The sequence below is a fragment of the Camellia sinensis genome, chromosome 9, assembly GCF_055761805.1.
Source record: "Camellia sinensis isolate YWXY chromosome 9, ASM5576180v1, whole genome shotgun sequence".
In the NCBI taxonomy this organism is placed as follows: domain Eukaryota; kingdom Viridiplantae; phylum Streptophyta; class Magnoliopsida; order Ericales; family Theaceae; genus Camellia; species Camellia sinensis.
In genome coordinates, this window is record NC_138969.1 from 164,348,204 (window position 1) to 164,371,476 (window position 23,273).

The 23,273-nt window shown below is 38.4% G+C and overlaps 1 pseudogene across 1 annotated transcript; it reads right to left on the reverse strand.

Annotated features, from left to right (window-relative positions):
* Positions 1 to 18,892: 18,892 nt before the first annotated feature.
* On the reverse strand, positions 18,893 to 21,667 carry LOC114317720 (E3 ubiquitin-protein ligase CSU1 pseudogene; annotated as a pseudogene). Its single transcript, XR_014341342.1, has 2 exons — positions 21,588 to 21,667; positions 18,893 to 19,868 (listed from the first exon to the last, which is right to left on the reverse strand). The product of XR_014341342.1 is annotated as an E3 ubiquitin-protein ligase CSU1 pseudogene (transcript).
* Positions 21,668 to 23,273: the final 1,606 nt, after the last annotated feature.

Consider the following 23,273-nt stretch of genomic DNA (forward strand, 5'->3'; position numbering starts at 1 on the left):
AAATGTGTGTGATTGGTCCATATGTGTTTTTGTTTTTCTTTTCTCTCTTACATTAGATGATGTGGCGGTTGTGGGGGTGGAGTTTTTGTGGGGTCTCAATCATTAGTCTAAAAAAAAATGGTGAGGATTTTAAATGAGCAAAATAAATTACCTGAACAAGACAAGAACCAAAACCAGCTCGTCTCATGTTTTTCCCAAATCTATAGCATGGACAGCTGCATACACACAATACCAAACACACATAAGGATAAAAATTTTTAAAAAAAAAAAAAAAAAACAATACATGTTTGTTTAAATTACAGTATCAGTCTCTCATCTTGGGTACAAACATATATATCATCCTAAAAACCTATAATTAATTATTATCAATTTGAAAAAATTATTCAGCAGTCTTGGAGAGCATTGCCATGGCATGTGGTAGTGGTGCTGCCAACCAATAAAGGAGCACAAACGGTATAGATAGAGCCAACCATGTCTCTCATCCGTGGTTAACTCTAAATATTCGCCTTATTGGTCCAAGAGCACCATACGTACTAAGTTGGTGATTCGAAACTACTAAATAAGGGGTTGTTTGGGATGACCTAAATAAGTGTATTTTTTGTCTTTTTACGAAAAGATGTGCAGAAAAGTAGAAAGGTGATGTGATGGAAAAAAGATAAAAAGATAAAAAGATGAATTATTTTGTGTATGCCAAACTTGGCCTAATTGTGTCATTCTAGCATTTAATACGCATCATCTTGTAATGACAACATAGCATTGAAAGAAGTATAATTAGTAGAAAATGGGGGAATTTTCGTTCATTTGTCAAAATGCATTTGAAGTATTCATATTGACAAAATTACTAAGATCTCGTTTGGGAGCAGATTATTTTAGTAACTTTTTAGCTTTATGGTGAAAATATGAGGTTAAAAAAAAAATTAGTATGTTTGAAATGACTTCTTAATTTTTTACGAAAAGATATGCAAAAAGTAAAGAGAAAATGAAATTTTTGACTTTTTTGTATAAGTTATAGTCTTTTTGTTTTTTTTTGAAACTTTTTGACTTTTGAGTTAAAATAAGTGCATGCCAAACGAGACCTAAGTCTCATAGCATTACTGCCGCATGTACTCATGGTGCTCTTAACGGAGAAAAAAACGAATGGATAGGGCCAGCTATGTGTTTCCCATGTTGCTAACCACAAATAGTCACCGTATTAAAAGCACCAAACATACCGAGTTGGTGAGCTAAAATTATTGAATAATTATGTCATTCTAGTATTTAATAGGGATCCCCATTCATTCCTAAATTACCGTCACTACAGATTGATTGTCCATGACTATTACTAGAAAATGGGTGAAAAAAATGTTCATTTGTCAAAATCCATTTGAAGTATTCACAAGCAAAAAGAGACAAATTAAAGTAAAAAATTAAAAATAAAATAAAATAAAATAACTAGAAATTCAGAAGGTTCATTCCAAAATAACATGCTTTTCAGAAGTCAAAATATAGAACACAAAACAAACAACATTGTTTAACAGTTTTCAAAAGCAGTTTTCCACTTTTCAATCCATATTTTTTGGTTTTTAGTGATTTTTAAAATGTTTTAATCAATATTCTTTTTTTTAAAAAAATTCACTAAATATAAAAATAAATAATATAAAAAATTAATATATTTTCGTACTTTTTTTTAATTGATTTTTTAAAATTTCTTCACAAATGTTTTTTACTTTTTAAATATATTTAGATTAACTACATCTAAATTTTTTTTAAAAATTAACTGAAATATGAAGAAAAAAAATTAATTAAAAATAACAAAACACGAAAAATAAAAAAATTTAAAGTCAAACATAATGTCGAAATTTATTCAACTACCCAAAAAAAAAAAAAAAAGAAACGAAAAAAAAAGAAACATACATATCATTGTTTTCATAACTGAAAGAAGAAGACGAAGAAGAATTTGTAGCATATATTACCAAGCAGATTCCAGAGCGATACGGCGGTCTTCGAAGCAATCGAGAAGTCCACCCTCCCACATCCTCAGAACACCCCCAAATTCACCACCAACACCGCCATTTTCGAGCTCATGATTATCGAATTTGGTCCATTTCCCATGCGTCTTCATAGCCACAGTGGAGCACAACACATCAAAATCCAACACCGCCACCCCCTTCAACAACTTCTCTTCCTCCTCCTCCTCTGTCACGCCGGCGACTTCCTTCTCTGGTTCCGCCATTAGGCCTTCCATCTTCTTCTTCTTCTATCTCTTCCTACCATAGAAACAATATCAATATATGCATATCATTTCTCTATCTGTCTATGTTCATATATCTGTGCTAAAATCTTTATGGCATTTTGGGTTTTTTTGTTTTTTCTTTTTTTTTGGGTTACAACGGTTGCCAATTCGTTATATCTTGGTAATGTAATGGGAGTTGGCGGGTAATAATAGAAAGCAAGATCTTCTAGAATTTTTTTTTCTTAAACTTTCTTAGAGTGGTGCATTGTGTGATTGAGATTTAATGATAAATCATATTAATTTTTCAGCATTAAATCTCAATCACACAATATACCACTTTAAAAAACTTTTAAAAAAAAAACACTCTAAAATATTTTTGGTAAATAATAGAGGTTCGGGCCAACCGTCCAGCTGTTCCTCCCACGTGTCCATTCATATCCACTCATATAGAATATATGAAAAATCCTGATTAGGTGAATTTTGGAAAATTATATTCTGTTAAGACGTGGGTGTGTTAACAAAAACACATTAATTGATATATTTTGAACCTAATTTAATGTGTCAAGTTAATAAATAAATAGGATCCATTTAAAATGTGGTGAGAAGACTCTATTTATTAATGAAAAAATATTTTTTTGATTGCGTGTCTTGTCTGTCGACTATGTGAAAAAATTATACTTGTAAATTTGAGATTTGAGAAATAAAATGTAAGAGAGTCGAGCCAAAACTGTAAATCTGAGTAGCTTAATTTGGTTTCCAAAAAAATAAAATATTTTCTATTCTCTAACATGGTGAAGAAAAAGGAAAAAACTAAAAATAAAATTTAACCGCGCACACCAAAAGAAAAAAAATTCATTGTTGAAGTTGAAAATCTTGAACTTATCGGTGTCTTGCTAAAATATTTCTAAAGTACAAGAAAAGGATTATATATATGTAAAAAAAATAAGAGATATTTTTTATTGATTTTAGAATATATTTTTTTTATAATTTTTATAATATTTTTTACATAAATTTTAATATTAAATAATAATAAATGTCACTTGTTTGCATTTGTTATTATTTAATTAATTAAACCAAACACAATAATAATTAAACCAAAACAAAAGGATAAGAGGAGGGAGATAAGCACGGACAAAGAAAAGAACACCGTGCCGTGGGATGCTTTGCTTCTATCCTACCAACCTGTAAATTAATTCATTTAACACATATGTTATTAATTTATTATTATGAATTATTATTCTGTACGCAAAACTTTATTAGGATTATCATTTATATAGATAGAGATTCTTTAAACTATTAAAAAAATATCATCATTTTTAAATTATAAAAACGTACAAATAATTTTTTTAAATTATTAAGAATTATCACTTTGTATTTTAAATTATAAAAACATACAAATCCACTCTCAAAACTATAAAAATATACAAATTGAACCAACTAACGGAAGAGGTCAAACTTTGAGATGTTTTAAATAAGTTCACTTTTTAATTTTTTATAAAAAGGTGTGAATAAAAATAGAGAGAATATATTAATTGATGTGAAAAAAATAAAAATATTATTTAGAGAATGGCAAACAAAATCTAAAATTTATTTATACACTTTTATGATTTAAAAGAAAAATTTATACTTATCAATAGTTTACGTTTATATAACTTAGATAAAAGCGGAATTTATACTTATCAATAGTTTACGTATATATAATTTAAATGATTAAAGTAATATTTATCAATAATTTAAGAAGTTTCGTGTAAATAATTTATTTTATTATTATACATAACAAATGATCACGCATTGGATAAGATGCTGTTTGCTCAGTCAGCGTGCAGTGCCGTCAGTCCACTGGATCACAGCAAAGGCAAAGCTGTGATAGCTGCATAAAGCTTTTAATTTCAATAAAGTTTGCATTTATTTTCTCAACCTACTAACCCCATTTGCTTTTGAATTAGAATTTGGTTACATTCATCATGAAAATATGGGCAATAAAGAGCGGCCCAAGTGATCCCGTCCTATAGGTTAGAATTTACATTGTATTGTATATTGTGGGGGTTAAATATTGGGAGTCGTAAAAATTTTAGATAGTTAAACTTGGAGAATTGAAATATATAGCACTCGGCGTCGTCTCGCACGCTCAAATCCAATCTTACTCGGCCAAATAGCCGGTTAAGCAAAGGGCCGAGTGAAAAGCGGTTTGCTACAAAATATGCCGAATAGCGAATTGAAAGTGGATCTAATCCCGAGGTCCAAGAAAGAAAAGATATAAATAGAAGAACATCAGCCAGAAAGAGGTACATGAGAACCATAGCACTTAACTTAAAATACAAGTAATTCAGAGAGTAGAGACTGACTTGCCTGTTGGAGTGCTAATTCAGACACCCTCGACCAGAGTGTTAATTCTTTTTCAGGTGGCTAGCTGAGGATTACGAGTATCCCTCAGGATTAGAAGAATATTTCCAAACCACTTCTCCACAATTGACGCCGTCTGTGGGAATACTCAAATACATCCACGGCGGGCATAACAGAAGACCCTCCGATAGTCACTGACGAAACCACACAAAGAGACGACCTCATTCCAACAAACATGCTTGGACTGGAGACTATCGCCGCAAGACGTGCCTTGAACTTCGCGTCACCCTTGACTTCGGAGCATGAGACAATGCAGGCCATCATGGAACAAACAAAGCAAAACGAACAGAGGTTGGAGAACATGATCGCTAAGAATGAACGTCTCCGTCAAGATTTGGCCTTAGAAGTGGCAAAGTCCAAACAAACTGTACGCCTAGATCCGGAACGACCTCCGAAGGCAGGTGGTCGACGATCTTGAGCCCGACAAGACGACACTGATAGCGACTCCGACTCATTATCCTCGGAGCCCAAGAAGAAGGGACGACCTGAAACTACTAGTTCTTCTGAAGAGAGTCCCTGTATAAGGCATAAGCGAAGAAGAAACAGTTCAGATGAAGATCAGCACGATCCCTTTGTATGACGGATTTCAAAGGCAGTGCTACACAAGAAATTCAAAGCACCGTCATTCACCTTGTACGACGGTAAATCAGACCCCACCGATCACATCCGCCATTACAAGCAAGCCATGACGTTGCATGCAAATGAAAAGGCTCTCACGTGCAGAATATTTTCGAGTAGTTTGGGACCACTAGCTGTCAGGTCGTATTATAAACTGGAGCCGGCTTCGATTAAAAGCTTCCACCAACTCCAAAAATCCTTCAGGGCAAGGTTTATCACTAATGAGGTCCAGCCAAAGCAAGTCGATTCCCTTTGGACAATGCAGATTCAACCGAGGGGAACCCTTCGTGCCTATTCGGCGCGGTATTGGAAACGTTTCAATATGCTAGACGATGCTTGCAATGACTCCATAGCCATCACCGTCTTCACGATGGGGCTGCATCCCGACAGTGCCCTCCGCAGCTCGTTGACCAGATGGCCCCCCAAAACAGTTTGGTCGTTGATGAAGAAAGTTGAAGAATACTGTAAAGTGGAAGATGATGCCTTGCGGGTTAAAGCCAACAACGTGACCAACAAGACGGCCCCTGCTGCAATTGCTCAGCCGTTAAATTCTGTAGCACCTCAGAGCCCTGAACCACAGCATCGGACGAAACGAGATAAGAGACAAGATTTTTGCTGATCAAGTGACCAATGCTCCCACCGAGCGAATGAACAGCTGCAAATTGACAGCAGGCGCACAAGGCGCGCCGACAAGAAATATACTGAGTTGTCAGAACCGATCAGCATAGTCATGTCCAAAATCCAACATCTTCTGTTCTTCAAGTGACCATCGAAGATGGTGGAACCTCTCGACACTCGAAGACGGGATAGGCGGTGCGAGTATCACAAGGATCATGGCCATGAAACTGAGAGTTGTTATGCATTGAAGGATCACCTGGAGGAATTGGTACAGGATGGTTGACTACAACAGTACGTCTGAAAGGGCAACTCAACCAAAGCAATAGCCTTAAGACAGGATTTCCCTCCACTCGGTGTGATCTACATGATATACAGCCTGCCAATTTCATCCGCGGTGCATACGATTCAGTCGAACCCCGATCCTCAAAATCAACTCACTCCGGCTAAACGGCCCTATGAAGCTGCAAACATTTCTTTCGATGATTCATATCTAGTCAGAGTGACACTTCTTCACATCAATCCCTTGGTAATTGAGTTACGCGTAAACCGATTCACCGTTGAGCGACTCATTGATCCGGGGAGCACATCAGAGGTTATGTATTACAAGACATTAACCAAACTTGGCTTCTCAAAATCGGATCTCTCTCCGGCTCCTTACCCATTATTCGACTTCAACGTCAATCCAGAATACCTATTGGGAAAAATCACACTACCAATCCGAGCGGGCTCCTGAACAGTGGATGTGAAATTTTTGGTCGTCAGGCTGCCATCGTCATATAATCTCATCATGGGGCGATCCTGGTTGCATGTTATGCAGGCCGTGCCAAGCACCTATCATCAGCTGCTACGCTTCCCCACAGAATGCGGCATTAAACAAATCCATGGCTTTCAGAAATCGGCACAAGCATGTTATCTCCTTACTTAAAAGACGCCAAAGGAGTTGCAAGTAAACTCTATTAAGGTAACAGATCGGGAAAGCCTCGACGACGTTGGGCGGCTCCCAAATGAAAAGGCCACGGAAGACCTAGATCGAGTTGAAATCAATGGCAACCCAGACAGGTTCTTCATGGTCGGCGCCTCCCTCAATCAAGCCGACAGACAGCAGCTAATTTCCTTCCTGCTCGGCAACCTTGATGTATTTGCGTGGACTCCATATGAGATGCCGGGTGTAGATCTGTCTGTTTCGCAACACCGTTTAAATGTTGATCCTAAATGCAAGTCGATCATTTAGAAAAGCCAGCGATCAGCTGCAGAGCACACTGCCGCAGTTGTTGAAGAGGTTGACCGGTTGTTTGACGCCGGGGCAATCAGGGAAGTGACCTACCCTACATGGCTCTCTAATACTGTGGTTGTGAAGAAGAAGAATGGGACCTGGCGAGTCTGCGTTGATTTCACGGACCTAAACAAAGCCTGCCCCAAAGATTGTTTTCCTCTCCCAAGGATAGACCAACTGGTAGATGCTACAGCACGTCATCAGTGCATGAGCTTCCTCGATGCCTACAGAGGCTACCATCAAATTGCCTTGCATCCGAAGGACCAAGGCAAGACTGCATTCCTCACCCCTAGAGGAACCTATTGCTACAAGGTTATGCCTTTTGGACTGAAGAATGCAGGGGCAACTTATCAGAGACTAGTCACCACCATGTTCAAAGAGCAACTCGGACACACTATGGAAGTATACATTGACGACATGGTGGTCAAATCCAAGGAAGAGAATAATCATATAGCCGATCTGGAGGAGACATTCGGCATTCTACGCAAATACAAAATGAAGCTGAATGCTTCTAAATGTGCGTTTGGGATCAGCTCTGGCAAGTTCTTGGGTTACATTGTCAACCACCGAGGAATCGAGGCCAACCCGAGGCAAATCACAGTAATCTTGGAACTTGGCTCCCCTCGTTCGGTAAAAGAGGTTCACAAGTTGATGGGGATGGCCACCGCACTCAACAGGTTCATCAGTCGGTCTACAGATCACTGCCGACATTTCTTCCATACACTACGGTGGGACAAGTCTTTCAAATGGTCCGCCGAGTGCGAAACCGCTTTCAACGGTCTCAAAATCTACCTTCAATCAGTTTTCCTCTTGACAACACCTTCGGCAAGCGACCCGCTCATCTTGTATCTGGCAGTTTTTGACCGGGCCGTCAGTGCCATACTGATTAAGGAAGAGCTGGGGGAGCAACGGCCAGTGTATTATGTGAGCAAGGCAATGGTCGACGCCGAAACACGCTATCTGTCGCTGGAGAAACTCATCCTAGCCTTAGTCATGGCGGCAAGAAAACTGATGCATTACTTCCAGGGGCACAGCATCGGGATGCTAACAGATTACCCCTTCCGATCAGTACTACGCAATGCAAAAGCATCAGGACGCATTTCAAAGTGGGCTCTTGAACTCGGCCAGTACGACATTCAGTTTCTACCTAGAACCTCAATCAAGGGGCAGGTGCTTGCCAACTTTGTAGCTGAATTTACCGGGGGTCTTGCCAATTTCAAGTCTGATGAAATTCGACCTAAGCAGAACTGGAGAATCTATGTTGGGGACATTTGGCAGCTGTACTGTGATGGGTCATCCAATTAGCGTGGCAGTGGAACCGGAGTAGTGATCATGGCTCATGACGGCGAAATAATTGAGCAGGCCGTCAAACTCGGCTTCGAAGGGTTAAATAACGAAGCCGAATACGAAGCCCTTCTAACTAATTTGCGGAATGCACATCTTCTGGGTGCTCGGTGTTTGCTTATATTTTGCGATTCAAAACTGGTGATCAATCAGCTGAAGGGGGAGTACGCGGTAAGAAATGACCGTATGGCAGCTTACATGAAAACGGCTAACTCCTTGCTAGCAAAATTTGACTATCATGAATTGAATCAGATAACATGTGATTAGAACACGCATGCAGACGCCCTGGCCTGCCTAGCCTCCGCCATTAACTCAGAGATTAAACGGACCATCGAGGTAGGTTTTATCCCGGAGCCAAGCATTGGTCCTTCGGAGGAAGTCCAGGTCAACATCATAGAATCGGGACCGAGTTGGATGATCCCATCGCCGCATTCATGTCTTCCGAATAGCTCCCAGAGGACAAAAAAGAAGCGCACAAGCTGCGAAACAAACCCCTGTGTTACTACTTGGATCCGCAAGGAAAGCTTTACAAAAAGTCTCTTTCTGGCCCATACCTAGAATGCGTGCATTCGGACAAAGTTGAAGAGCTTTTGGCCGAAATACATGAAGGCAACTGTGGTGCATATTCTGGCGGGCGCTTTTTGACCCATCGAGCTATAACACAGGGGTATTATTGGCCGACAATGAGATTTGATGCCGAATGCTATGTGAAAAAATATAAATAGTGCCAGAAGTTCTCCCTGTTAACCCATCTGCCTACTGAAGAGTTAAGCTCTATCACTAGTCCCTGGCCGTTTGCCTAGTGGGGGCTTGATATCGTAGAACCATTGACGAGGGCCCCGGACAACAAGCGATACTTGATCGTCACCACAGACTACTTCACAAAATGGATCGAAGCATAGGCATTAACGCATATTCAAGATACTGATGTCAAACGCTTTGTGTGGAGAAATATCATAACACGATTCGGCATTCCAAGAGCTCTTATCTCAGACAACGGCACCCAATTTGATTGTGATGTCTACCGGGAGCTGTGCAGCAAGTATGATATCCGGCCCTACTTTTCCACGCCGGCTTACCCCCAGAGCAATGGTCAAGCCGAAGCCTCTAACAAATCCATCTTAGACGGCATCAAGAAGAGGCCGGAGAAAGTTAAGGGCAAATGGGTCGAAGAATTACCGAGTGTATTATGGGCACATCGAACTACGCCGAGGCGATCCACTGGAGAAACGCCGTTTTCTTTATGTTTTGGAACCCAGGCGATCATACCCCTGGAGATCGGCCACCCAACCCTGAAATCGCAAGTTTTTAATATGGGCCGAAACGACATGATGCTGGCTTTGGATTTGATTCTGATCGAAGAACGAAGAGACCGCACCCTTGCCTCCATGGCACGATCCAGCAACAGCTTACCAAGTCGTACAATCAACGTGTTCAGCTGCACCGCTATAGACTAGGAGAGTTGGTCTTGAAGAAAGTACTTCTGGCGGCCAGGAAATCGGCTGATGGAAAATTGGGCATCAATTGGGACGGCCCCTATTAGGTCGATTCGATCGCAGGGGTAGGGGCGTATCGGCTTAAAGACATGTCTGAAAGGAGCCTCCCACGCCCTTGGAATTTAACGCACTTACGAAAATTCTATTATTAAACCCGACTTGTGGGGAATGATACTAGTTCTGAATGATTTAACGTGTACGTGCACCACTTTTGTAATGCAAAGATCCTTGTTTACTCACTGCCAAATCCAGTTCAAATGTGTTCCGACAAAGCCTCCGGATTCGGAGCATCCTTCGTGGATATCACGATTGGCCAAATAAAGTTTCCAGATTCGGAGCCCCATCGGCGCATGACGTCTTTGGGCCAACAAAGCCTCCGGATTCGGAGCGCCCTTTGTGGATATCACGATTGGCCAAATAAAGTCTCCGGATTTGGAGCTCCATCGGCGCATGACGTCTTTAGACCGATAAAGCCTCCGGATTCGGAGCGCCCTTTGTGTTTATCACGATTGGCCAAATAAAGTCAAAGTCTCCGGATTCGGAGCCCTATCGGCGCATGAAGTCTTTGGGCCGATAAAGCCTCTGGATTCGGAGCGCCTTTCGTGGATATCACGATTGGCCAAGTAAAGTCTCCGGATTCGGAGCCCCATCGGCGCATGAAGTCTTTGGGCCGATAAAGCCTCCAAATTCAGAGCGCCCTTCGTGTTTATTACGATTGGCCAAATAAAGTCAGTCTCCGGATTCGGAGCCCCATCGGCGCATAAAGTTTTTAGGCTGATAAAGCCTCCGGATTCGGAGCGCCCTTCGTGTTTATCACGATTGGCCAAATAAAGTGAATCTTTGGATTCGGAGCCCCATCGGCGCATGAAGTCTTTGGGCCAATAAAGCCTCCAAATTCGGAGCGCCCTTCGTGGATATCACAGTTGGCCAAATAAAGTCTCCGGGTTCGGAGCCCCATCGGCGCATGAAGTCTTTGGGACAATAAAGCCTCCGGATTCGGAGCGCCCTTCGTGGATATCACGGTTGGCCAAATAAAGTCTTTGGATTTGGAGCCCCATCGGCGCATGACGTCTTTGGGCTGATAAAGCCTCAAGATTCGGAGCGCCCTTCGTGTTTATCATGATTAGTCATTCTTCGGATTCGGAGTCCTATCAGCGCATGATGTCTCTGGGCCGATAAATCCTCTGGATTCAGAGCGCCCTTCGTGGATATCACGATTGGCCAAATAAAGTCTCCGGATTCAGAGCCTCATCGACACATGACGCCTTTGGACCGAAAAAGCTTCTGGATTTAGAGCCAGGGCTATGCGTAACACGTGTATACTGAATAAATATTTAATGAAGAACGCTCTGTTATGGCGAACCGACAAAAACCGTTTGCACATTAAGGCATATATATATTTGAAATGAATTCCGGACGATCAATGTCTATCCAATAATCTAAAACACATTTATTCAAACATTTATGCAATAAAACATAAAACAGGCAAACATATGTCTGCCAAACAAAAATTATAAAAAAAAACACGAACATTGAAAACAAAACATTTTATTCGATTAGCTAATGATTACATAGTTTTTAACACAATCTGCGTTTTGAGCATCACAATGTGTGTTTTTATCTGGCGTCTCCCTCATCGTCACTCTTTTCGACTTCAAAAGCGGAAAAGGGAAAAAGAGCACGCTGGTACAACGGCAACGCCGAATCAACGCCCTTCGCTCGAAGAGTCTCCACGGCCTGAAGTGCCTCGATCTAACCGTGCCTAAATCCCCGGTTCTCGTATCGGCAGACCTCCTCTGCAAGTTTCCCTTTGGTTTTGTCGATCTCAACCTTTCAGCCCGCATGGAAGCCTTGTTCGTAACCCATGGTCCTCGCATTCTCCATGGTGAACACAGTTACCGCATCTCGGTCGGCGATGGCGTGACTCAACAGCCATTGAGTCACACTCTCCTCCACGATCGGGTTGGATTGACCCGCCGCACGCGACTCGGTGGTTTGAGCCTTCCTAAGCTCCTTGAGCTCACGCTCGGCCTTCTCCGCGCGGGCCTCTAAACTGCGGATTCTTTCATCCTTCTTCTCTATTTCTCATCGCGCGGCGCGCAGGCGCATACCGACTTCATAAGTGGTGTACAGCCCCTTCACCGCCCCATGGATACCTTCTCGAAATACTTCGAAATCTTGTCGTCCAACCATCGATTGCTGGACTTTCGGTGGAAAGATCTGTCGAGCAAACTCGACCGCCGTGCTCGGATCCTTAATGATGGAATCCGCCTCCATCATCGGTTTATTCCCCACGAAAACCACAAAACTCAAAGGTCATGGCACCGCGTCTGGTTCGTTCCTCGGTCGCGGTCGCGGGGAGCTTCCCGTTGCTGTTTTTCTTTTCGGGGTGATCTACTTCGATGACTTGGGGGCTGCCATTTTTCCTGTTCCTTGGACGTCCTTCCTCTCATGTGTATAGGCTCGCCGCTGCGATTCATTGCGGTGTCTAGCTCCACTAATGTTCGTCCTTCTCCTCTGCTGTTAAAGAACAGTCTGCTTGACATTCGCACTTACCCCAAGCTAGTTTAAATCGAGTATGAATAAGAATAAATAGAATCACTGGCGCGAACTCACCTCATTTATTCTTAATGTATGCAGCGCCCCCGAGGCGACATCTTTAATGGCAAACGCCAAAAGCCAGACACCGATCGGATAATTCTATGAACTAGTCCTAATCGGCTTATGAAGCTCATTTACTAGCTGGGGCAAGAGCAGATTTATTAATCTGATCGGCCAAGTATCTAAACTCAATGCCGATCGTTTTATGCCTCAGCTACTCGACCAAGTATCTAAACCCAATGCCGATCGTTTTATGCCTTAGCCAATCCACGATCTAGTCCTATTCGGTTTCTGAAGCTCATGCACTTGCTGGGGCAAGGGCAGATTTATTAATCTGATCGGCCAAGTATCTAAACCCAATGCCGATCATTTTATGCCTCAACCACTCCACGAACTAGTCCTATTCGGTTTATGAAGCTCATGCATTGGCTGGGGCAAGGGCAGATTTATTAATCTGATCGGCCAAGTATCTAAACCCAATGCCGATCGTTTTATGCCTCAGCCACTCCACGAACTAGTCCTATTCGACTTATGAAGCTCATGTACTGGCTGGGGCAAAGGCAGATTTATTAATCTGACCGGCCATGTACCTAAACCCAATGCCGATTGAATTATGATACTTGGTATTGAAAGCAAAATGCACCCATGTCACAATTGAAAGCAATACCATTCATCAATAACAAAACTTAGCACAAATAATAGCAAGGCAAAAAGGAAATTTTCATTAGTAAATTGGGCACCAATTGTAGCCATTTTGCATATGAAAATTACTAAACAAAAAACTACAAGTTTATATGAAAATGCCTAGTAAAAAACTATGACTGTAGCAATACATGAAAATTACTAAACGAAAAGCTGTGAAAATACATTCGAAATCCTAAAACAAAAAAAAAAAAACTGTCGCCCAAATTAGTCCTCGGAGTCAGACTCCAACGGTTCAACATCCACTTGCTTGCATGGAATCGGCATAGCCAATGTCACATCAGCAGCAGTAAGGGCTTTGAGTCAGTCGTGTTTGAATCCCTGATTTTCAAATTTGGGGACTTCGTCTACGTATTCGACGAAAGCAGCATTTTTCCCGGCCTCAAATGCCTTGGAAGCCTCCAGGTCGGCTATTTCCTTCGCCTTCTTTATTTCTTCCAACTCAGCCTCCAGTTTGGAGATCGCCTCCTGGGCCAATTTAAGTGCGTCTTCGCTCGCGTCCGCCTTCTTCTTGGTGGCCGATCTCAGTTGATCAGCATTACGGGCTCTCTCCATCTCGACCTCAGCCCGCGCGCCTTTCATCTTCGCCCTTAAAGCCTCGAACTCGGCCTTACTCCTTTGGCCCTCAACCTCCGTTTGTAAACGGCCGAGCTGTTCGACGGCGTCATGATGGCGACAGCCCATCTCGGCTATCCTTTCAACGGTCTGCAAAACAGGAAATTAAGACCAAAACAGTATTTGCGTAAAGTGAAAAGACAAAGTCAAGATATATACCAAAAAAGCCAATTACGCGACCAACGCTATTGCAACCAGATCCGGCTCTGCCCGAAAAGCCGCCTTGTCAGCCGGCAGTGAAACGGACGTAGCCATGCTGAGTGCGACTGCTGGATCTTTAATTACCGAAGCATCGGACGGGATCGGCGTGTTTTTTATCTTCGGTTGAATAACAAAAGGTACAATCACGTCTGATTCCTCTAACGAGGTTGTTTGTCGGCGCGATCTTCTTCTGAGCCGGCCTCGATTTCAGCAGGGCGCTTCTTTGCCCTTTGCTCTGCCTCTTGACCGACCTGCACAACCAACTCGGCCTTGGCACTTCGGCCTTTTGCTATTCCCTCCTCAATAACAGGCAAGGAGGGCTGAGATTCGCCAACAGGCAGGGAGGGCTGAGATTCGGCAGCTCGAACGGCCTCAACTCTTCGCCGCGCGGCCATCATTTCCGCGTTCGCCTTCTTGGCAAGTTGAGTGAGGCTTAACCCAGCTATATCTTCGCGGTACGCGCCGAGAAGGTCCTCTAAACCGTAAAAAATGTTGTCAAGTGGAAGGTCCTCTCGGCCCGAAGTGGACAGAGGGTCGGCTGAATTGAGGCCGGCTTCTTCAAACACTAACTTCAAAGCCTCGTTGACTTCGGCTTTGGACTGATCTAACTCGGCGACCTCAGCTACTTCCGGTCGCTCCGAATCTGACCCCTCGAAACCAACTTACCTCAATTTTTTGAAATTAATCAAGATAAGAGCGGTAAGAAACTCCTCACCCTTCGGAATTGGGATGTTTTCTGCCGCCAAAAAGGTCGTATAAGTCGGCTCGTAGCGGAGTAGAACGTGGGCCACCCTCCCCTATTTTTGAAGACTCGGTCGACCGAAATATTTGAGCGCAACCTTGATTTCCAAAAGAACAGCGTCGTCGGTTGAGGTCAGGACTTTCTTCAAATCATTTCCTGCACAAGCAAAACCATGAGGTCTCGAAAATGATGCTTTATAAATATAACAAAAAATAAATAAAAGAAGCTATACGGCCACCTGGTTCGCCCGTTCGTTTAGGAATAGAATCGAGGCGATCCTCGCCTTCGCCGAATTCCCAGTTACCTTGAACGACGACTATAACATCATCGACTCGCTTCCCAGAGCTAAAAAGCATAGTCACTAGTTGATAGTCGGTGTCCTTGGCCTTAAGGAAGTAACGCCCGCGCCGACCAAAAGACTTTGCCAAGGCATAACAATGACGAATAGCGGGAATGCCAAGGTTAAGCCTAAGGTGACGGTTTAGTGTGATAATCCCCATTACTATTCTAAAGAAGTTGACATTGGGTTGGGAAGGGATTAAGCCCCAATGGCAGAGCACAGCCCTAAGGAATGGGTGAAGGGGGAAACAGACTCCACCCTCTGCAATTGATAGGAGAGGGAAGACGATCGTGGTTTCATCAGCCCTCTCTATATTGAGGGTGCCGTCTATCACAAGTGACAGACAGACGTCATCAGGAATGGAGAAATGGCGTTGGAAGCCAGAAATTCGATCCGAAGAGAGGAGATCTTTTAAATGTTTTGCCATTTCCCCCAGCCTATAGGTATATGCTAAGCCAAAAACAAAGCAAGAAAAAAGATTCAAAGCAGAGAGGGAGAGAACTTACAAGAAGCGATGAGGATAGTGAAGAAAATGAAGTTGCAGAGGTAATTCGGAAGGCAGTCTAGCGACGAATGTCTAAAAGTGTGTATGTATTTGACAAGATGTCTAAATTTTAAATCACAATAAATTGAAGTGTACGGAGGGGCGGGAAGTTGAAATTGTAACCGAGAAGCGTGTGTTCAGACATTTGCGTTGGAATGAGGTCAGCCGCCGAATTTCAGCTCTAACTTTTCGAGTTCGAAGCCAAACACTCCAGCCAACTGTCGTTAGAAGAGTGCTCGGGGGGCAATTGTGCGGACCGAGTATTGGGAGTCGTAGAGATTTCGGATAGTCGAACTTGGAGAGTCGAAGTATATAGCACTCGGCGTCGTCTCGCACGCTCGAATCCAATCCTACTCGGCCAAATAGTCGGTTAAGCAAGGGGCCGACTGAAAATTGGTTTGCTACAAAAGATGCCGAATAGCGAATTGAAAGTGGACCTAATCCCGAGGCCCAAGAAAGAAAAGATATAAATAAAAGAACATCAGCCAGAAAGAGGTACGTGAGAACCATGACACTTAACTTAAAATACAAGTAATTCAGAGAGTAGAGATTGACTTGCCCATTGGAGTGCTAATTCCGACACCCCCGACCGCAGTGTTAATTCTTTTTCAGGTGGCTAGCTGAGGATTACGAGCTTCCCCCAAGATCAGAAGAGTATTTCCAAACCACTTTTCCACATATATAATATATAATTTCTCAAAAAAAAAAAAAAAAAATCTTAAGTTGCCAAAACCTTTTTTGAAAATTTTCTATTACAAGTTGCCCAAAAACAGGTGCTTAAAAAAGTTGCACCACAGTGGATGTGTAATGATAAAAATGATACTACTCAAATTTATGTCTTACGTATTTGTTAATTTAAAGAACAAGTACAACAATAAAGATGTTCAAATGTGTGTTAAATAAGTATAAAATCTACTTAAATATATATATATATATATATAGTAAAATGCTTCCTACCCCCAGCTGGGGGTGACACCCAGTGAGGTGTCAGTTGGGGGTTGGAAGAAAGAAAACAATTTTTTTTTTTTTTTTTTTTTGATTTTCGACCAGTGGGGGCGCGCCACGTCACTGGGGCGCCACCCCCACTGGGTGTATGGAGCATTGTTGTATATATATATATATATATACATAAAATAAAGAATTAAAAATTAAGGCCCCGTTTGTTAAGTCTCTTAAATTATAGTTTCACCTAATGATTTGAGTGTGGTATTTGTTTTGAGCTTTCAAATTATAATTCTATAATTATTTCTCACAACTCAATTCAAAACATAATCATTGCTTTTCAAAACTCATAACCAAACGCATAATTCAAAACTCTTTTCAAAACTCAATTCAAATCAATATTTTAATTTTTTTAAATATATTAAATATTTAAATATTTAAATATTTAAACATGTTACGATTTTTTTAATTTTTTAATTTTTTGAATATTTTTAAATATTTTAATTTTTAAATATTACGATTTTAATTTTTTAAATTTTAAAATATTTTATAAAAATAAATTCAAACTCTATTTTATAAAAATATTTTAAATATTTTAATTTTTTTGTTATGTATTTGGTTACGATTTGAGTGTAGAGTTGTGAAAGTAGTATGGAGTTTCGAGTTATGTGTTTAGTTATGAGTTTTAAAAATAATTTCTTAATTGAGTTTTGTTTTATGTGTTTTGTTACGATTTGAGTGTAATGTTGTTTTTAAATTTAAAATATTAAAATTTTAAATTATTTAAATTTTTTGAATATTTAAATTATTTAAATTTTTACAATTTAAATTTTTGAATATTTATTTTAATTTTTTACTTATTAAATTTTTTAGATTATTTAAATATTTATGATTTAAAATTTTTGAATATTTATTTTGAAAAAAAATTATTTCCTTTGTAGTATTTTCAAATAAAAAATTAATTAATGTTATTTTCTGTTAATAATAAATTGTTTTAATTGAATTTTATGAGTGTTGATCAAAATTTCCAATAGTGTGAAAGTAATATGTTTTGTTATGAGTTATAACAATCTGAATTAAGTTTTGAAAAGTCTTTCCAAAACTCATAATTAAAGAAATTTTCTTACTTCACATGTCAAATCAAATTTCAAAACTTAATTTCACATACAATTCAAATCTTAATTCAACACTCTATTAAAAAATCATAACCAAATAAATTTTTTTACATTCAAATCATAATTTCACAACTCACAAACTTAAAATACAACTCATACTCTCAAATCATATTTACAAAATTCTATCCAACGCAACCTAACTCTCTCTGTCCGTTAATAGCTTTCATCTAACTATTGACATTTTTAACATCCTTGCTAAGAGTTTCTTTGAGGAAGAAAGAAAAAATTTGAAACCAGTCACCAATTGGGCCCTTAAATCAATTATCAAATATTTGGTAGAATAATTCATTTAAACATGGTGTTGTTTGAAAAGTGAGTTGGCTTTTTGACTTTTTGATTTTTTTTTGACTATTTTAGTCTGGGTTAAAAAGCTTGGTTTGGAAATGATTTTTTGACTTTTTAATTTTTTTAACTTTTTTTGTGAGAGAAGAATGTAATGATTATGGGTTAGATGTGATACTTTGTTTGTTGTGACTAAAATAACTTATTTTATCTTTTATGGCTAAAATAGCCCCATACCTATACAAACCCACTTGCCAAACCATGCCATAGAGTAGTTTTGGGAACACGGTAATAAACCGCATTCAATGGTCAAATATTGTGTAAAATAATTCATTTAAGATCTCTAATATAGAGTAATTTTGGGAACACGGTAATAACCCGCGTCCGACCATTGAAGGCAGACGCCAGACGCTGGCTGTTTTTGCTAAAATTGATTTGGAATTGTGGTTATAAGCCACAGGTGAAATTATGGAACTACCCTCTTCTTCTTTTTTGTGAAACCATCAGTTTAGAAATTAGGTACATGGGTGAAAATGTATATTTTGTAGATTGGGTGGGAGTATTTTGGTCAATTTATATTTAGCCATGCTGATGTGACAACATAAACAAATAGGGTAATGATACATCCCACTAAAAGTGGTGCTCTAAAGTACCACTAATGAGTTGGCAAGCATTTAAAAAAAAAAAACAAGACACAAGCAGTAGGCCCCGTCCATTACCACATCACTAGTGGTGCTTTTAGAGCACCACTTTTAGTGGTCTCAAGCATTATTGTAAACAAATATTAAGCCAAAAAATAACTTTTTACCAACTTCCTAATGAATTTTTGAAAAAGTTAAAAAGTTTGGTTAAAAGCAAAAAAATAACTTTTTACCATCTTCTCAAAACACCACATAGTTGTTAAGATAGATCAAGAACCTTGAATCTTTCCTAGTGCCCCTTCACCCATTCATAAAATACTGTAATGCTTTCACAATGCTATCCCACAATAAACATGTAACTAAATGAAAGCAAATCATGGAACAACACTAACTGAAGGAAATCATCTCAATTGAATTCAATTCATGTCTTCATTGCAGGCCTCACCAGCCCCAAACCAGAACCACTACCCAAATGATTGAAATCAGTTGCTACTAAATGATCCCCATGGCCAGCAAAGCCTGTCCCTCCTTTTCCCAACTGAACCAAATTCCTCTCTTTACATCCCTTGTTGCATACCAAACAAACCTTATCGACAGCCATGAACTCATCAACACACTTCTTGCAAAACACATGTCCACAAGAACTTAAAGCCACAAGCGAGAGTGCATTGGTAAGAGTGACCTTGCAGCTGGGACATATATAGGTCTTCACAAGAGAATGTGATTTCTTTTCATCATAATTGTCTTCAGTGAAGTAAATTGGGAATAGGGTTTTCAACTTCAGTTTTTCTTTGCCTTCCGGGCATATAGTACCGGTGGATGGGGCTTCAACCTTAGCAGGAGCTTCTGGTGTGGCAGTGGGAAGCCAGAATGCTTTCATTGTTCAGAGTGCTTCTTCCTCGTAAGAGGTGGGCTTCTTCCTCGTAAGAGGTGGCCTTCACGCTGTTTGCACCGGGAAAGCCATTCTTGTCCTTGTTATGGTTCTTATCACTATATTGTGGCATTGCACCGTGGTTTTGCTGATCAAACGCATCAAGCTCTCCGGCTTCCTGCAGCATTAACTTCTCCTCTTCCTCTTCTTTTTCTTGCTTCTGCTGAGCTGTATGTGCAGCTAGCTTCCTGCCAAACAACGTAAAACTTTTCAGTGGGGCAATGACAAACAAATAATAAACTACATGGAGGAATCGTTACAGAGTGTGACAAACAGGTAAACATAGAATGGTGTCACAAGGAAAACAAGGAATGTCACCAACACAAGCTATTGGATGTGTGAGGTGGTAACTATATTGTAGGGAAATTATTATTTCACGCCTTCCTTTGGAAAGCATTAAACGTAATTTTTAACTTCTAAAATTCCGATAGTTTGAAGCCAACTCCCCCAGAAATTTGTTCTAACAATTCATCAACAGGAGGGAATCTATAATTTTCAAAAAGTAAGGGGGCACTTTGCATTTGGCTAAACCCTGAATCAAGGCTAGTGTAATTTATTTACTCTTTTTTTTTTTTTATTTGATAAATAACAGTGTAATTTATTTACTCTAAATTCTATTGTATCCAAAAGCTAAGAAATCATTTTCTACATTTTATATGTTGAAAAAGAAGTGTTAGTAAAATGTCCTAATATTTATTTTGGAAAGCTCTCTGTCTAAAGAAATTGAAAAATTTAAAGGTTTTAGGGCTTCTAAAATTAAAAGACATAAAGGAGGAGAGCTTAATAGGTATTGCATTTGTAGTATTCATAACTACTCTGGGACTGTTTGTTACAGTTTTTGGGGATAATTATAGCTTGGGACTGTTTGTTACAGTTTTTGGGAATAATTATAACTTATTATAATTTGAGAATCTGTGCCAGACCGTTTAATACAGTTTTTATTTATAACTTATTAGGCAAAATAACTTAAATAAGTTGAAAAAAATTAATTATTTAAAAGTTAAACGCCTACTTTCTTATTAACAATTTTTAACTTAAACAAACTCCACCAAATTGAGCCTATATCACATTTTTCAGAGCATACTTCTTAACAATCATCAACACTAGGACCAACCCATTATTATACTACTACCCATCACAAATTCAAAATTTCTACAAATAAGAGCGGGTAAATTAAAAATGCACCCAGCTTAAAATATGGATAGCCACATGTAATTCTAAAAATTAAAAATACACCTGGCTTAAAATACAAATTACCATATGTGATTCTAAAAATTAGAAATTAACTGTGCTTAAAATACGAATTGTTACATGTGGTTTTAAATTTAGAAATACACCCTGCTTAAAATATGAATTGCCACATGCTGTTTTAAAAATTATAAACACTCTATTATCATAATTTTTTATTGAACATAATTAGCAGAGAAAAATAAAATTCCTAACTACTCTCCTATAAAATAATAAAATTATATGAATAATTAATTGAAATATATTTCTGACGTCATTAAAAACGGTTAATTAACTTGATAGTTTATTAATAAAAAACATTATTTGTCATGCTATTAGAAACATGAAAATGTGAAATGTAATTTCTAAAATTATAAAAATAATTTATATTCTAAGCAAATTTCAAAGTACATTTATAATTTACCAATACAAAAACAAAAAAATTTACACAAAAAAAACCCCCTTTATAACTTCAATTAAAACCCCAAAACCCATTCATTCAGTCACAAATCATGAAATTTAGATAAGTCCTAACAACAACAAAATTTGCCACAGAACTCATATGACAATACATAAAGGTTCAATTTTTAACCCATTAAAGTAATTCAATCAATATGCAGATCCCAAATTTGATAAAATTCAAAGCATCAAAATAATAAGCACATAAACCATTGACAGACCTTTGAATGTCTTTCTTCTGAGCCAACAAGCACTCGAGAATGCATTCTTTGCAAAAGACGCAACACAAAGGGTCGATTAAGGGTAGGAATGGCAATGGGGGGCAATGGGGTGGATATTAATTCCCCATCCCCGTTTCCCTATAATAAATTTTCCCCATTCCCCATTCCCCATGGGTACCACCCTCCCCATTTTTTAATGGGTATGGATTTTCTCCAACCCACTTTAATCCCCATTTTTATTTTTTATATTTAATGTTAACAACCACTTTTTTTTTTTTTTTTTTAAGGTTCACAACAAAAACTAAATATACCTTCAATATTTTTTCTTTCTTTTTAAATATATTTAATGTTAACAATTTTTTTTTATTTTATTTATTTATTTATTTATTTATTATTTTTTTTAAGGTTCACAACAAAAGTTAAATATACCTTCAATCTTTTTTTTTTCTTTTTTAATATATTTAATGTTAACAGTTTTTATTTATTTATTTATTTTATTTATTTATTTGTTTATTTTTTTAAGGTTCACAACAAAAGTTAAATATACCTTCAATTTTTTTTCTTTCTTTTTTAATATATTTAATGTTAACATTTTTTTTTTTTTTTTAAGGTTCACAACAAAAGTTAAATATACCTTCAATCTTTTTTCTTTCTTTTTTAATATATTTAATGTTAACAACCTTCTTGTTTTTCTTTTGTCTTTTTTTTTATAAAGGTTTTAGCTAAATATACCTTCAATCTTTTTTCTTTCTTTTTTAATATATTTAATGTTAACAACTTATTTTTTTATTTTTTTAAGGTTCACAACAAAAGTTAAATATACATTCAATCTTATTTTATTTTATTTGGTTCAACAACAAAATCAAATACACATTAATTAATTAATTAAAAAGTTTGTTTTATAATAATCAAATATATAATTTTGAGACAATCAAAAAGTTTGTTTGAAGAAAGTGTTATAAGACTCATATTAAATTGCATTATGGCATAAACAAGGAATTGTTAGCCACGGACAATTTAGACATTAAACCATCTTTCTCTTAGCAAATTTGAACAATTCATTTTAATTTATCCAAAATCTAATTATACCTTTAACAAATCTGAACCACTCATTTTAAGATATCTATGCATTACCACACCCAATCCATCCTCCATCTTCTTCCTTTAGTCCCCCACGAATTTTGTTGTTTGTTACTTTTAAAAAACAAAAAATGTTTTTTCAATTAAATTTTTACTAATTTCACAACACCATCACCACTATTCTCACTTTCACTGTCACACTACCATCACCATAGCCACTACCATCATCACGGCCGCCATCACCCCACCACTATGTAACAATTTCTACTTTCACCTTCGTTCCATCACCACCACCACCACCACCACCAAATATAAAAAAATATATTTTGAATTTTTTTTATAAAAAATATTTTTCATTAAAAAATATTTTCTATCTAAATAAATGAAGCATAACATTGGGAAACAAGCTGATTTCAGTTAAATTTGTTCATAACTAAGAAAAATTCTTTTAATTTAAAAAAAATTATTTAGTATGACTTTGTATCCCCTTTTTGTTTTTCTAGCAAATAAATTTATGTACCCATCATTTCTAACCAATCACAACTCATGCTTGTTTTGATTCTCTACAATTTTTCTTATTTTCAAATACATTCATATATATATATA